A 15,083-nucleotide genomic window follows, 5' to 3' on the forward strand; every position below is an offset into this window, starting at 1 on the left:
ATCTAGGTAGCATGAAGTCAGGCTTTTAAACCTTGGTCCCTGATAGCAAAGCCCTGTTCTTCCTAATGTGCCCACGACTATAGTGGCCATGAATCAATAGAGCAATTAGAATTGTTATGTCTATTGTAATATTGAGTTAGAAAAAGGATTTGGTTTCAATAGATCAAAGAGAAAAGAAATTAGAAAGAGAGCCTGTGGGGAAATGTGTATGTGGAGAGTTGCCAGAAGACAGGCCAGCCAAAAAGGGATTTAACACAATTGCTTATCAAATGGGCAAAGGACGGGACATGCAATTCACAACCGAGGACACATAATTAGAAGACAAATGGAGAAAACATATTATTTTTCTAGATATCAAGGAAAGGCAAATTAAAACAACAGTTTTATGCTAAGACAACAAAGAAAAGAATGTCTGCACCCAGTGTTTCCAAGGGTGTCATGAAACCCTGCACACAAATGTACCCTGGTGAAAATATAATTGGGAAATCCCATTTAACACAAATTTACCTATGATTATCAAGAGTCATGCAGATGTTTATGCTTTTTATCTTGAAGAACATATCTGAAAGAAAGAAATATTTTATGCATATAAAGATGCAAACCATGGCAATATTCAGAACAGCAAAAGTTTAAAGTTAATTCAAGTGCCCCTGAACACGATATTTAGGTTATATGGAATATTAACATGGTTGAATATTACCCAGAGTTAGCTCAGGCACAACCCTCTCTGGTCTGGACCACTGCAATGGACTTGTTTCTTGCCTTCAGCTTTGTCCTCCCAAGTCTAGGCTTTACTCTGCCACCAGAGGGGTTTCATGAACGTGATATTCCTTCCACCTGCATGGGAGCATTTTGGCTCCTAAGGCTTCTGTGGGCTCTTCCCTACCTTCCTCTCTAACCTCATTCCTTTTGCCATGGCCCCACCTGGAGACCTCTGTTCCTATTGCACTAAACAAATCATAAACACCCCCATTTCCTGCATAAACATCCATAATTCAATGTCTTTGTCTTGTAGCTTCTACCTAGAATAGCCTTTATTCATCTCCTCTTGGTAAAATCCTTCTTGTCCTTAAAACTAAGCAAAAAATATTAGCTTGGCTTTACACATACATCTTTAGAATTAGTAGGGTCTTATCTGTGCAAAAAGTGCTAGTTTGCCTTCAAAATTGAGCTTACTTATTGCCTCTTTGTAAATATTTTGATTTTTCACACCTCTGTTTCCAGGTGAAATCTAACATGCTTTACTCAGGGCTTCCAATGAAGCCTGTAGAGATATTTATAATGGCCCCTGTCATTTCTCGTTGTGTATATGTATTGATGTATTTGTATATACATCACTCTTTATTAAACTTCTTGAGGTCACGAGTATATCAAGTCCAATAATAGCATCTCATTCACCAGAACTACTTAAAGCTTATTATATGCCAAGCATTGTTACACATTTTGCATTTTATCTCCATAGCTCAATAAAATTTTATAATTCTAATAATGTATGCTGTTATTCTCAATTTAACAGATGAGAAAACTGAGGTTCAAATAAGCAACTTGCTCAAAGCCCAAAGTAAGTAAATGGCATAGCCAAGAATTGAAGACTGGTCTATCAATTCCAGCTGCCTGGCCACCATACTGTTTCATTCCCTTTTCTGACACAGTAGCTTAACACATAATAGGTACTCAATAGTTGTCGGAAAAAGTAAATATGTGGCAGTAAGAATAAGTATTTATAATAGATGGAACATTAAGTTGAAAAATCAGAATGTAAAAATGTATCTACATGTCGATTGCAACCCGATTGCAATGATAGGTGCATACTTGGCAAAGACTGGATGGGAACCTGACAACAGCAAAAGTCAATTTGTTAGAGAAACGGAATTACGGCAGTTTTAAAATGTATTTGTCCCTTGCACAATATTTTTTAGTTGCTTACCAAGACTTTGTTCATGAGAGGCTGGCTCAGCCCTGTTCTGCCATCAGAGCTCCTAAGAACATCAAAATATTTACTGATTAGAGAAACCCAGAAGCCAGAGGTCCCAACTGGCCAGGTATCAGAATGTTCTGTTGGAAACTCTATACACATCAGCAGGCCGGGCAAATGGATATGCAGAAAGGAATAAAAATGTTGACTGTCTTTTGTATTGAATTATCATATATAAAGAGGACTTGCACAAAATATTAATTCTGTGTGCAAAAGAAAAACCAGACTCTCTCAGTACCATTTCATAAATTCCAGAGATGAATATCTTAGTGAACTCTCCACTTTTTGAAAAGAATGTGTTGAAAGAGCATAAGAGAAAGGAGAAAGAGAAGAGAAAAAAAAAAAAGGAAAGAAAAACAGGAAAAAAGATTAGATTTGACAACAAAAAGGAGACAAATTAAAACTGAAGTAAATCCATCCATTGGTTTTTCTTAAGAATCATTCCCTGAAATTTTGCATTTCAGAAGTTGCTGTTGTTTAATTTCACCCTAGGAGCAGGAAAAACTAGGGTGCCTTTAACAGAAACAGGAAATTAAGAGAAGGAGATTTTTGGCGAAGGAATACACACCAGGAAAGGAGACTCAATAAATGCTTGTGGATAGACCATTAAATGAAAGAGTCTTATTTGTTGAGTTTCAGTTTCCAACAGGACATTTTTCATGGCCTGCCAAAGTTAGGCACACCTCCTCTCAAGGGGCAAGACTGCATTTCAGTTAATTCCCTAATTCAATGAGATAGAAATTTCAAGTCAGCAAGAAACAGAGACAGGCTATACAATTTCTTTAGTTTTTTTATTCCCAATCAAATGCAGGGCCAAACAATACCAGGATTTACCTGTACTGATCTTGCCATCTGCCTAAGGGTGGCTGATCAGGGGGATTCCTCAATCGTCCAAGTAGACCTGGACACTCTACTAGTTCAAAACATGTCGCGTTCAGATGAGGAGTTTGCTTGCAACAGAGCTGAGCCAGTCTGAGCAAATGCATGATACTACCTGATATGAAGAGAGTGTCTGACCACTGCAATTGTTTCCCTCAGAGTAGAAAGGTGAGTGCATCGTGGCACCCAATGATTACTTGGGACCCCAAGGTTTAAAATTCCTTATATGTTAAATGAAAATACATAAACTAAGCATGCGTGATTTCTAAACAAAGACAATTTTTAAACAGGAAATTTGGAATTGTATAATCCTTGTAGCAAAGGTTCAACTTTGTGAAAGATATCTCTTTATCTCTGGGGCGGGGCACACAGAGCTCTGCATTATTGTTGAGAAACAATAGATGATATTGACATACTGTAATCCCATTTTCTTCCATGTGCAGGAAAACCTTGTTTTATGGGAGTATCAGGGTCTCAGCTCATTAGTGGGTTTGTCTCAAAGTAAACGGAAAAGCTGGGGAGGTTAGAGCTTGAGAGGTTAGATTGGGTGGGGGTAGATTAAGGATATGTTGAGGATACCCTGGCATTGAGGCCCTGTTGAAAGATGACCACATACACCTCTTTCCAAGTTTAACCTTTTCTTACAGAGGCTGACTCCCTCCTCCCATTTGCCAGCACAACCACCTAATCTTTTCTCTACTTTTATAAGTCAACAAGAAAAATAACATTCCCTAAACAAGAGATTTCATTTTTCATCAAAACAGAACCTTCTTTTATGTAGCTACACATAAGCTTCCTTACTGAAGCACCAAATTCTAAAGCAGCTATAAGTAAAAAGAATTTGCTCTTATCATAAATAAAAGATTGTATATGTGAACTTATTTGCAGTAAAGCCTTACAATAAAAACATAATTTATACGCTAGTTTCTCCTGTGCATTTTATGTAATATCCTAGTAAAATATTTCCATTTTACAACATGTACCTATTAAAACCATTCCTTATAAAACTGTCGGCATAAAATAAAATACAAAAATTTGGAAGAAAAAGCAGAGGAAAAGAAAATATATCAAGATGAGGTGATGAAAGGCAACTGAAAGATCCTTGTAGAAATCCTCCCAGTGAGATATAAATAATAGTAATAAAGAGGCAGTGGATGATGCTGATAATTAACAAGGATATTTTAAGGTGAGAAATACTTAAATCCTTCTTAGAATGTCATTTTCCTCTATGCTAAAAAGGAATTCTATAGCAATAAAAATTGGAGACAGGACCCTACTACTGAGGTGGAATGACCTTACAAAGTAAGTCAATTAAAGTGTCCTGGAAATGGCAAATACTGTCTGTGAAAATGCTGCCTGACATTTGATTGGCGTTTGCTCTCTGGTGTCCAGATGCTCCTCCCACCTGTAGGTGGAGTTGTAGCCTGTTAGCCAAGGACCTCTTAAAACCCCTAATTAGATCTGTCATTCTTTGTTATGGTCATAACTATTTTTAAGTGATTTCAAATTTACAGAAAAAAAATAAAAGAACACAAGAACCGAAGGAACTTCAGATACCCTTCTTTCAGATTCGACAGCTGTTAATGTTTTACCACATTCCCTCTCTCTCTCAATCTCACATGTGAGTGTGTGTGTGTGTGTGTGTGTGTGTAAGATAGATAGATAGAATAGATATAGATATCAATGTATAGGTAGGTTTGATCATTTGGGAAGAAGTTGCAAATTTATCTAACCCTAAAACTTCAGTGTATATTTTGGATACTCTTTTATATAATTAGAATAAAATTATCAAAATCCGGAAAATATGTATCTAATCTATACATCTTATCCAAAGGTTGCCAATTGTCCCAATAACAACTTTCCTATTAAAAAAAAAATAGAGAACTAAAGAAAAAAGAAAAAAATTCTTGTCCCAGATCCAATCCAGGATCACACACTGCATTCCATTGTCATGCCTCTTTGATCTTCTCTCAGCTGAAACATTACCCGAGTCTCTGTGTTTAGTCTAACCTTTACACTTATTAAAGAGCACAAGTCGGTTATTTTATAGAATGACTTGGTTTTGTCTGATGTTTCTTCAGAGTTGCATTCAGATTATGCATTCTTGGCAGGAATACACAGAAGCAATCTGTCTTTCTCAGTGTATTGTATCAGGAAGCACATACTAATTTGTCCTAAAAATCTCTTGGTTAAGGTGAGGTGATATTCATCATAAAATTGCTATTTCCCCTTTTTAATAAGTGGACATATTTTGAGATTAAGTAAATATCCCATTTCTCATCAAATGTTTGCCCAATAGTTTCAACATCTGTTGATGACTCTTGCCTACATCAATAATTACTGTGGTGGTAGCTGAAGGAGAAGCAACACCTTGCTACATGAAAGGGGTGTACCAGTAACTCTGGGGAATGGGATAGTTTCTTTACTTGAAAAATAAAGCAGTATCTATTTTTACTACAATCTATAGAAAGTAAAGATCAACAAAATTGTCCTAGTTAATGGGAGTAGCTAGAACATAAATCCATTTTCTGTGCATCAATAATTCTCAATGGAAGAGTGAGGTTTGTATTGCTATCAAAAAGTTCAGAGGTTTAGACTGAGAAACAGTCTACCAGAGACATTTCTTTCAAGAAAATTAACCTCCAGTTTAGAAAATGAAATGGATGTTTTCATCCTAAGTAATTGTTCTGTTTTTATGGAAAGACACTTCGAATTATGTAACAACCAAGTATTTTTTCTTTTGAGAACACCTGCTAGGAAATTTAAAGCCTCCACTGTGTCCAATTCACTGTGGTAGGTCTTCAGAATCTGTGTTCTTGGTCTCATTCCTGGACCACGCTGTGTTTCCAGCTAGTTTTTCTTTCTTCTCTTACTCTGACTTACTGATGTTATCTTGTTTCCGTAGCTAGACTGAAACCTTGTGGAGTAAGGTGGGCATATGAATGAGTTAACAAAATGTGCTTTCTTTGTTTCATCATCTGCTCTATCTCAAATCTTCAGATACCTAATTTCTCATCAACTAGAGCTGTCTTATATTGTCCCACTTGATATGTCATTTTGGAGGATGAGAGTAGTAAAAGAACTCATGGGAAACTTTAAGTCAGTGTCACTGGTAGCTTCAGCAACTTCCTGGTTTCCAGGACTCTAAAATAATGAATGAGTTTGGTTATTGTATGTCACATGGAATGAGTCTTTGCCAGTACAGGTAAAAGAACACTGGGCCAGGGGTCAGAAGGTTCATGAACGGGACAGTTCTACCTCTGCCATTAACCAGGTATGTGACCGTGAATAAGTTGGTTCAGCTCGCTGGGCTACAAAATCCTTGTCAGAAAGGGGACACAAAAGCACCTAAGCTGTCCATTGCCCTAAACTGTTGGAAAGTGTAACATCACAGTGCTTCAAGAAGTGCACGATCCAAGGATTCTTTATCTTGCCTTCTGGTAAAAGAATCAAGCAGACATTTAACAAGAGAACAAATGTACAAATAATTTAATTTCAGATAATGGTAAATTATACAAAAACCGGATAGAATAAAATATTCAAAAATGATTGGGGGGAGTGCCTTATTTTAGATAGGATGGCCAGTGGAGGCCTCTGTAAGGAGTAGATATTTCATCAGAGACCCAGATAATGGGAAAGAGAAAGCTATGCAATGAGATGAGAGCCTGTGAAGCTGAGACACAAGCCCTGGGGCAGGAACCAACTCAAGTACCAGCCAGAGGCTGTGTAGCTGTCTCCGCCTGTGCAGGGTAGAGATGAGTAGAGAGAAGGCAGGTGTAGCTTTTGGAAGCCAATCCCTCTGCAGCCTGAGTATTGAGAGCATAGACTTTGAACATCTACAAACCTCGGTGCACCTCCTGGCTCTGCTTCTTACCCATCTTGGTGCAGGTACTTAACCTCTCTGGGTGGCAGTTTTCTAATACATAAAACAGGAGTAATAATAATAGCAGCTACTTCAAAAACCTGTGGTGAGAATTAAGTGGAATATTGCATAGCACTGTGCATGGCACAGGTAAGCTCTCAAGAAGCAATAGCTATTATTTTCTGGTCTACTCTGACTTCTCCATCAATTGAACATCCGTGGCCCTCACAGAATAAACTGCATAACTCAGGGTTCAGGAATATTTTCTAAAACTTTTATATAAGGATAAGCAGGAAACTCCCCAAAGGTAGGGACCATGTCTGCTTTGGTCCCATGGCACCCAGCACAGAAATGCACATAGTGGGTGTCCAATAAGATACTTAACCTGAGTAATTATTTGTGAAAGGTGGTTTCTGATAGTTGTAACAAGCCAGTCACAAAATGCAGGCAGTAAATCACACTCCCTGTACCCAACTCTCTATAAAATTCACAATGAGCACAATTTGTTTTTAAACTATGTGAAATGTTTTTAGATCACACTAACATATTCAGATGCATGCTCACCTTAAGTAATGTGTTGTCTCAGGAGTGAGTCCCTGGATCTGCCATAGTAGCTGATTTTTATCAACAATTAGGAAAAGAGGCATTTGTTTGATTATGCGCCCAATTTCTGAACAAGCGGCTCCTCAGCCAACCATTGCAAATACCTCCCCACCACCACCAGCGTTTCCAAGTTCAGACTTCTCATTCTGATCATGCTAGGAATGTAATCAAGGCCCTCTGTGGAGATAAGTTAATTATGTCCTCAGGCAATGAACACACGGGTTTGGTTTCTGACCATGTTGCCTAATGAGAGGACACCCCAGAGGAGCTGAGAGCTTGTCAGCTACCACCCCAAGGCCCTTCGTGGCATCTGGGAGCCATGGCCCAAAGTGCTTCTGGCCCCTCTGTCCCAGGTTCTGCACTGCACCTGCTTCTGGTGATGCAGCACTGGACACAGAACTTGACTGGCCCTGTCCTCATTCTCCCCGAGCCAGCCCAGCCATGCCCTGCGTTACTGGGGTTGGGCTCCTGGAGCTCACCCGGCACCTCCTGCAGCCCAGGACATCTCCCAGCACAAGATGCCCCTACGGAAAGCTGATCTGGCTCCGCTGAGCCTCCCAAGATAGATAAGGAAAGAAATCAGCTTTTCTGTCCTCCGTCACCGGGCTGCCAGGGACAGCAGGACCCAAAGACTCTAACAGAAATCACCTGCCTGTCTCCATGTTTTAAACTTCTGCTTTAATCCAGCTCAGAGTGGGATTAGCTGCCTCAGAGACTGCTAATTGCCAGATGGCCGCTGATAGCCGACTGCAGAAGTGTGTGTGTCAGAGCCTGTCATGGGGTCTTAGGAAGTCAGATCCGAAAGGGATCTTAGAGAGCCCAGCCAACCTTTCATTTTCTTGTTATGACAGTGGGCAAACTGAGGCCCAGAGGGGCAAGGTGGCTTGCTCTTGGATACACAGCGAGCTTACAGCATGTGCCTGTGGATTGCATTTGCATTAGGAAGAGAAAGAAAAGAGCATTGAGAGACCTCAATATACCCCTAGCTGATTATGCCCTGCTGCCCCTAGGGAGAGGCAGAAGCAAGAGGAAGGAGAGCTAGTTTATTGAGTATCTCTTATATTCCAGACTTGACGGCAGCTGGTTTCATGAGTAATACCTGGGTTCAAGCCCTCAATCTGACAGGGCACGTGATCTTGAGTGAATCATGTCCCCTCTGGTCAGGGGGCTGGGGGATTCTTAATACCTTACATGCAGATTGATAAGAGTAAACTGAATCATCTTGAAAAGAGTGGCTCTCATTCTTTAATGTGCACCATAATCTTTTGGAGGACTTAAAATACAGATCGCTGGGGCCCAACCTGTTTCTGATTCAGTAGGTGTGCATTAGGACCTGAGAATTTGCATTTCAAATAAGCTTCCAAGAGATGCTGATGCTATCCAGCCATGGGCCACACTTAAAGGTGTATTGCTGTAAGATGCAGCCCCTAACTCTAAAGTTAAACAGCATGAGTTGGTCCATGAACAAGAAACACACACAAACACACATGAACACACAAACACCTTTTTAAAAAGAGTAATCAAAAGAACCCGAACTAGTAAGTTAATTCCAATGGATCCAGGCTTTTATGTTTTCTTAAATTCTTCAAAAAAACTCCAACATTAACTTATGGCAACCCAAATACAAACTCAGTTTTTTGTCCTGTACCTCAAGTGCTTTCCTTAGAGAAGAATCAAGTACCATCTTACACTCAAGGAGCCTACAATCCTGAATGAGAAGAGTTCACCCACACAGTCCCACTCAGAATGAGACCCTGATGGCATCCCAGGAAAGCGTCTGAAGTACCTTTAGCACCTGGTACATCCAGACATGTGCTATAGCCCCCATGAGGACCATAACTAGTGAGTGTACCACTGAGATAAAGGCAGGCCAGAAGCACTCACCATCATTCCTGCAGTGTGACCAGAGGTACACACACTGAAATCCCCACCTGGAACACGGCCAACCTGCTAGGACATCTGCAGATTGTTTCCAGGAAACTTCTCAAACATGCATCAACCCAAATAAAGATGGGAGAAAATACATAAATATTGAAAAATCCTGGGAAAATACCTGGAGTTCTTCCAACAGCGTTTGACTCTTAATAAACTGTACTTGTCTTGCTCTGATTTGAGTGAAATTTTACATACTAGAAACTTTATCCCAAAGTTCATATGTTGATTGGAGATGGAGCCTTTAGGAGATAATTAGGATTAGATAAGGTCATCAGGGTAGGGCCCCCATGATGGGACTGGTGGCTTTATAAGAAGAGGAAGAGAGAACAGAGGTGACATAGGCTCTTACTCTGTGGCCATGTGATGTCTTTGCTACGTTATAACACAGTAAGAAGTCCCTCAGCAGATGTAGCCCCTTGATCTTGGACTTCCCAGCCTCCAAAACTGTAAAGAACATATTTCTTTTTAAAATAAATTAACCAGTCTGTGGTATTCTGTTATGGCAAGAGAAAATAGACTAAGACAGTACTTGTGAGACAAATATCCAAGATCAAAGCTACCTTGGAGGGGTCTTATGGATCTTGCAAAGAAAAAACGGACAGTAAGGAAGCTAAAGAGATTTGACAGGGCTCTGCCTCTCTGTTAGGATGTGTGGTGACTCGAGCTCAGGAATGGTTGATGTTGGTGTCATTTTTAGCCTCTGGCCCTATCAGCAGGTCTGCTATCATTGTAGACAGAGTAAGTGATGTGGCCAAGGATACCACATGTGGAGAGATGAGATAAAAGATATAAAGACACCTTTCCCAAATCCCTGTGAGGCACCCAAGGTGCTTGATCTAGGGCTAGAGCCAAGGTCTCTTGGCCAGAATGTAAACTAATGTTTGTCTGTCTCTCCAGCTCTCTCCTTCCTACCTTTCTAGGTAAGCACTGAAAGAATTTATGCTAAAAAGTAGTTCTATATAATTGTTATAAATGTAGTCACAAAACAGAATACAAATGTCATAGATAATCCTTCTGGTAGAATATACATAATGTAAAATAAATCAATTTAACAACATGAAACTTAGCAAAAAGTAATAATTTATCAACATGCACTCCAGAGCAGAGATGAGGGATCAAGTACAGGAAAACAGAGTGGGAAAGAAAAGTAATAATAGGCATCTGAGATGGCAGAGAGTTCATGGATTCTTGGCATTGATAATAAATGATATATAAGATTTTACTGTAATATAACCATTAATAGAATTTAAAAGGGCTTATATTCCATAGAAATTTTCAGAAATAAAATCAGAAAATATGGATCACATAACCACCCCACCCCCCAAAAAAGGAGCCATAAATAAGACAAAACCGAAAAATAAGATAGCAGAATTAAGACAAAGCATGCTTTCCCTAAAGACAAACCAAAGCCAAGAAAAACACATTCAAAATCATTACACAACGCTCTGAATATATTTAACACCTCTGAAACGTATGCTTAAACATTGTTAAGATGACAAAGGGACAAGGCATTTCACCCTGGAGTGATGGGAATGTTTTGCACTTACGTAGAGATGAGATTGCACAACATCGTGGATGTGCTAAATGCCACTGAATTGTTCACTTCAAAATGATCGATTTTATGTTCTGAGAATTTCATCTCATAAAGAAAACACACACACACACCCCCCACCAAAATCACTCCTTTTTGGCGATGGCACAATGTGGCTTTATAATCTTTCCCTCCTTTTCACCTCCATTCACCTTTTTATCTTTCTTCTCCACTTTTTCATTTGGGCACACACAGGACTTTTCCTCTGAGTCCTTCTATCATTCTGGATGGACCCAAGATCCTGATCCAATACAGAGACTTTGGTTTCTTCACCTCAACTTCATCTTCATTGACCTTTTCTCTGCCCCAGCCACACACGGCCATTGTCACTGACTGGACTTGTCATCACTAAAAGTGCCACACCTCCAAGAGCCACTAAGTCAAGCACTGCATGCCACAGCTCTTGACATTTCAACTGTGAAAGCAGACAGTGCAGATCCAAGAAAAGGCTTTTGTTTGTTTGGGTTTTTAATAGGAGAGAATGAGATTTTGAAAAAAAAAATTCAATGGAAAGAATTGTAATCAAAGGAAGAGGATGAACACACAGGAAAGAAAAGAGAAATCAATAGTGGCGACTTTTGAAGATGGCAGGAAGAGATGGGGTCAGAAGAAAGGGTGGAGACACTGGCCTTTTGAGTTCATTAAGCCTGCAGTTTATAACTACACATCAGACTTAGAGAATGAGACCAAAGAAGTACTCAGAAAAATTTGGAGACTTGATTTTATTGCTTCAACAAGGGATGAAATACATAAGCTAAGCATCCAGCTGAAGAAGTCAGAAAAAGAACACATTATCAGGAAATTTTTGAAAAGAAATACATTACAAATGAATTCTTAATAAAATCTCCCCCAGAAATGAATAATTTTAAGAGTTGACTTTTTAAGAAACAGGAAAATATATAGCTGATATAATTAATAAAAAGTGATTTAATCACATTTAAATCATTTATATTTAAAGTAAATATGAACCTTATATTTTAGAAATTAAATGAATATTATTTCTACCCTAGGAATAAATTTGATAATTGCTATGAAAGTTTCTAGAAAATCTATAAATTACCACAATTGACTCAAGAATTGACCCAAGTAGCTCATTAATCAGACAACCTGAAAGAGTTGCCACAGAATATATGCCTGTACATATATATGTGCATGTGTGTATATATATATTATGTATACACATATTAGGGTTCTCCAATGAAACACCAATTTTATATATATGTATAAATATTTATATATAAGCCTTATTTTAAATAATGATAAATGTTTCTATATATCTGTATGTATATACAATTTTAAAAGGTTTATATTCCAAAGAAATTTTGGAATGCATAAAAATGTATGTTCCATATACATACAGATACATAGAAAGATTATGAGAGATTGGCTCATGTGATTATGTAGGCTGAGAAGTCCCATGATCTCTTGTTTCTAAGCTAGAGGCCCAGGAAAGCTGGTTGTGTAGTTCCAGTCCAAGCTCAAAGGCCTGAGAACCAGGGAAGCCAATGGTATAAGTTTCAGTATGAGTCTGAAGCTCGGATAACTGGGGACTGATGATGTACATCCCAGACCACATCCAAAGGCCCAAGAGCACCAATATCTGAGGACAGGAGAAGACGGATGGTCCCGCTCAAGCAGCTCATCCTCTTCTGCCTTTTTCTTCTGTTCAGCTCCTCAGTGGATTGCACAATGCCCACCCACATTGGTGAGGACAATCTGCTGTACTCAGTCTACCTATTCAAATGCTAATCTCTTCCAGAAACACCTTCACAGGTACCTCCAGAAATAAGATTTTACCAGCTATCTGAGCATCCTTAGCTCAGTCAAGTTGATACATAAAATCAACCATCACAACATATATTTTATATGTATATGTGTGTATCTGTATCAATAAATATATCTTCTTTTGAGAAGGAGTCTCACTCCATCACCCAGGCTGGAGTGCAGTGGCACAATCACAGCTCACTACAGCCTTGACCTCCCAAGCTCAAGCAATACTCCTACCTCAGCCTCCCAAGTAGCTGAAACCATAGGCAACTGCCCCCACACCCGGCTACGTTTTTTGTTTTTTTTTTTTTTTTCATTGTTGTAGAAATGGGATCTCCTTTTGTTGCTCAGGCTGAATGTATCTGTTTTTAAGCAAGCTATACCCAGGTGAAACTTTCATGTTCTCAGGGCAAAGAGAATCCCACTGCTACCCAGTCTTGCAATTCCTTATTTACAATTCTAAAATTTCAAACATTCTTTTTTCATGAAACATTTAAAGGCAAAATCTGACTAGAACTCATTTAACAGTAAAATTTGACCTGAATTTATATGAAGCTATGTATATGGTCTTTTTTCTATTATTGTTACATATTATACTTTGAAATATTAATGTGCTTTATTATGCACTCTTGTCACAGACCCCACTGGGCAAGATATGTGTTCTATAGTATATGTGTGTATGTGTGTGTGTGTGTGTGTGTGTGTGTGTGTAGTATATGTTTAGTACATGCTATTACCTTCCTAAAAACCCAAATGTTCTGATTTTGGAAACATATCTCAACCCAACAGTTGCAGGACAGGCCTTGTCAGCCTGCATAAACTGTTACAGAGCATAGAAAAAGATGAAAAGTTTGTCAACTACTTTTCAGAAGTTAGCATGACCCTGATCTAAAATTTGGCGAAAGGGTTTATTCCAAAATGAAAACTGCAGTGTGATTTCATTTGACTCTAGAAGCAAAATGCTTAAATAAGTGGTACTTTTCACTTTCCATCCTGTTGACAAAAAATATGATCACTGTATGGGCTTGTTTCTCCTTAAAATTTCAACAGTGCTAATGCCCAGTACCTCAGAACTTGAGTGTATTTGGAGACTGAGTCTTTAAAGAAGTAATTCAGTCATAATGAGGTCATTACGGTGAGTCCTAATACAATACGAACAGTGTCCTTATAGCAAAAGGAAATGTGGACCTAGGCACAGAGACAACGCCATGTGAGGACACAGTGAGAAGGCAGTTGTATTAGTCCATTTTCGCGCTGCTGTGAAGAACTGCCCAAGACAGGGTAATTTACAAATGAAAGAGGTTTCATTGACTCACAGTTCAGCATGGCTGGGGGGGAGGCCTCCGGAAACTTACAATCACGGTGGAAGGCGAAAGGGAAGCAAAGCACCATCTTCGCAAGGCAGCAGAAAGAAATGGCGAGCGAAAGAGGAAGAGCCCCTTATAAAACCATAGATCTCATGAGAACTCACTCACTATCACGAGAACCGCCCTTATGATTCAATGACTGCCACCTGGTCTCTCCCTTCACACCTGGGGATTGTGGGGATTACAATTCAAGATGAGCTCAGGGTAGGGAAACAGCCTAACCATATTAGCAGTTATCTACAAACCAAAGAGAGAGGGCTCAGAAGAAGCCAATCCTGCCAACATTTTGATCTCAGACTTCCAGTCTCCAAAGCTGTGAGAAAATGCGTTTCTGTTGTTTAAGCCACCTGGTCTGCCACTTTGTTATGGCAGCCCCTAGAAAACTAATACAATCACACTTTAACCTGCAAAATTAAAAAAAAAAAAAAAAAAAACAGTTAGTACCCATCCCACTATCATAAAAACACCTCTTTTCCTTCTCTCTGGGCACTATCTTCATGAAAACTCCAAAAATCCCAAGGACACTCACTGAGTACAAATAGTGCTGATTACTAGTTTTACAAGAAGAAAAAAGCTAGAAAATCTGATCAGTCCACCAGAGGGCCAAGTGTACTGCCGCTGTTATTCATGGTACATACACAGTGTCTCCATTGAAAGCATGTGACCCAGTATCAGGGGTCATCCTTGTCCATGAATCAAACCTCATTGGCCCAGACAAGGGCACCAGGTAGTCCGGTGTGCAAGCATGGAGTGCTTGAGGCCAGTGCTACAGAAGTTCTCAGGACACGTTATTCAATATCTGAGCTCCCAGTGCTGCTATTTCACTATTCACCCCTTTCTCCATACACCAAGGCATTTTCCTTAAACACTTGCATTGTGCCAAAGTCACTGAGCCCAGGAGGTTCGGGCCTCAGGCACACACTCTGACCTGATACCTTGTCCCATTATCTATTTCCTGGCTCCCAGAAGAAAAAAAGTTCTTCCTTCACTCAGCCCAAAGCCTGCCTATTCTGTCTAGAATTATTTGTATTATTTTCAGGCGGAATTTTTGTTGTTATTGTTGTTGTTGTTGTTGTTGTTTTATTTTGTTTTTTTGAGACGAGT

Source organism: Papio anubis, chromosome 14 (assembly GCF_008728515.1).
Source record: "Papio anubis isolate 15944 chromosome 14, Panubis1.0, whole genome shotgun sequence".
NCBI classification, from domain to species: domain Eukaryota; kingdom Metazoa; phylum Chordata; class Mammalia; order Primates; family Cercopithecidae; genus Papio; species Papio anubis.